At 42.3% G+C, this 2688-nt stretch overlaps 1 protein-coding gene across 1 annotated transcript in view; it reads left to right on the top strand.

Moving 5' to 3' along the window:
• LOC118746144 (polycomb group RING finger protein 3) overlaps window positions 1–2688 on the top strand; it is a gene marked incomplete in the record, with an annotated part of 16571 nt that overhangs the window by 1083 nt on the left and 12800 nt on the right.

Raw genomic sequence — 2688 nt, 5'->3', positions numbered from 1 at the left:
AGTGACCGATGTCCAGAATATACTTAAATTGTGGAGGGAACACTTTTATAACCTACTGAATGGTAGCAGCGCTGAAAGTAGTGAGGAAGACGAACCCGAGTCCCCAGTCGATGATGATGGAGTAGCTGTCCCACCGCCTGACTATGACGAGGTACGGATAGCGATTACGCGGCTGAAAAACAACAAAGCTGCTGGAGCTGACGGCCTGCCAGCCGAGCTATTCAAGTACGGCGGCGAGGAGCTGATGAGGTGCATGCATCAGCTCGTATGCAGAATATGGTCAGATGAACGCATGCCCGACGACTGGAATTTAAGTGTGCTCTGCCCAATCCACAAGAAAGGCGACCCCGCCATACGCGCCAACTACCGCGGAATTAGCCTTCTAAGCATAGGTTACAAGGTCTTATCGAGCGTATTGTGCGAAAGACTGAAGCCCACCGTCAACGAGCTGATTGGACCTTATCAGTGTGGCTTTAGGCCTGGAAAATCCACCATAGATCAGGTATTCACAATACGCCAAATCTTGGAAAAGACCCGCGAGAATAGGATCGACACACACCATCTATTTGTCGATTTCAAAGCCGCTTTCGACAGCACGAAGAGAAGTTGCCTTTATGCCGCGATGTCTGAATTTGGTGTCCCCGCGAAACTAATACGGCTGTGTAAAATGACGTTGAGCAATACCATCAGCTCCGTTAGAATAGGGAAGGACCTCTCCGAGCCGTTTGATACCAAACGAGGTTTCAGACAAGGGGACTCCCTTTCGTGTGATTTCTTTAATCTGATGTTGGAGAAGATAATAAGAGCCGCAGAACTGAACCGCTCAGGCACAATACTTTATAACAGCGTACGATTGCTGGCGTATGCCGACGACATCGATATTATCGGTAAAAACAAGGGCTACGTCTGTTCTGCCTTCTCGGGATTGGATAGAGAAGCAAAGCGAATGGGTCTGGTGGTGAACGAGGACAAAACGAAGTATCTCCTGTCATCACACAAACAGTCAGAGCATACGCGTCTTGGCACCCACGTCACTGTTGACAGTTACAAGTTTGAAAAAGTAGACGACTTCGTTTATTTGGGAACCAGCATTAACACCAATAATAATGTCAGCCTTGAAATCCAACGGAGAATCACTCTTGCCAACAAATGCTACTTTGGGCTGAGTAGGCAATTGAGAAGTAAAGTCCTCTCTCGTCGTACAAAGATCACACTCTATAAGTCACTCATCATGCCTGTGCTGGTGTATGGCGCGGAAGCATGGACAATGAAAGCATCTGATGAGGCGGCTCTTGGAGTTTTCGAGAGAAAGATTCTGCGAAAGATTTACGGACCTTTACGCGTTGGTGATGGCGAATATCGCAGACGATTTAACGATGAGCTGTATGAGCTTTACAACGATATAGACATAGTGCAGCGAATTAAAATTCAGCGGCTCCGCTGGCTTGGCCATGTCGTTCGGATGGACAGAAACGCTCCTGCTCTGAAAGTATTCAACGCGGGCCGCGATGCTGGTAACAGAGGAAGAGGAAGGCCTCCTCTGCGTTGGAAAGACCAGGTGGAGAAGGACTTGGCTTCACTTGGCATTTCCAATTGGCGTCAGTTAGCACAGAAGAGAAATGACTGGCGTGCTGTTTTGGACTCGGCCAAAATCGCTTAGGCGGTTTCAGCGCCAATTAAGAAGAAGATAACCCTCTTTTTTTTTTAATTAATTCTTATTTTAGTAAATTTTTAATTAAGATTTATTTATTTTTATTGATAAAATTTTGGCTTAATATTTAAAAAAAAAGGCATAACAAATTTTTTTTTTTTTCAACAATTTTTTATAATGAGCTCAAGGCCATTTTTTAAATGCAAATTTATTGTGGAAAAGCAACAATAATTTGAAAAAATGGTAGAAGTGATAGTTATTTCGGAAATCACCACATTTCCTCATCAGACTTCTTTCAGTAGGATTCGAACCGACGATCCCACTGACTCAGCCAGTTGCCTATGCACCGTGCTAAGACGCCTTGTAAATTATCGTTTGCTTATTTCCACTATTTTTCATTTTTTGTTATGCCAACACAATCAAGCGCAGCTATTCCGCTGCAATTCACTTGATCATGTGGTTGTTGGTTTTGTTGGTTTGTGTTATTTTTTTTATTTTTATTTTTTAAAAAGTAAGAAAGTAACTTAAGAAATGTATTGTATATGTATATAAAAAAAAATATTTTTGCCACGAGCGAAAATTCGCTTACTGGCCCTATGAGTGCGGATTGACGCACATCAGTTTTTGTTTGCTTATAATATAATTTATATTTTTTATTATTTTTTTTTAATTTTGCTTTCTATTTACTAAATACTGCTCCATCAGGAATTCTACCTCTGAGATTCTACTCCATATTTTAGTTGCTGCATCCCATGGTGGTGGCGGCCTTGTATTAACTGTTCTTAGTAGGATTGCCTTCTCCCGTTTTAGTTTTTGCATGTAACCTCCTCTTCTTTTTGGCTTTTGTGCTTTTGGAATGGTAATTTCATCTGTTGTCTTTCTGCTGGTTCTTTTTCTATATTCCTCGAGAGTTATTGGTTGTGGTCTTTCCTTCATCACGCAGCTGACGGATCTTTGCGGCTGATCCACGTCAGGACAAATTAGTTTTAAGCTGACTGTCCGTCAGGCTTTTTTGTTTGATTGATTGATCTTTTTTT

This window comes from Rhagoletis pomonella, unplaced genomic scaffold (genome assembly GCF_013731165.1).
Source record: "Rhagoletis pomonella isolate Grant_MI unplaced genomic scaffold, Rhpom_1.0 Rhpom_scaffold_00010, whole genome shotgun sequence".
NCBI lineage: Eukaryota > Metazoa > Arthropoda > Insecta > Diptera > Tephritidae > Rhagoletis > Rhagoletis pomonella.
Note: the sequence above shows the minus strand (reverse complement) of the source record. Positions and strands in the feature narration are given on the sequence as shown.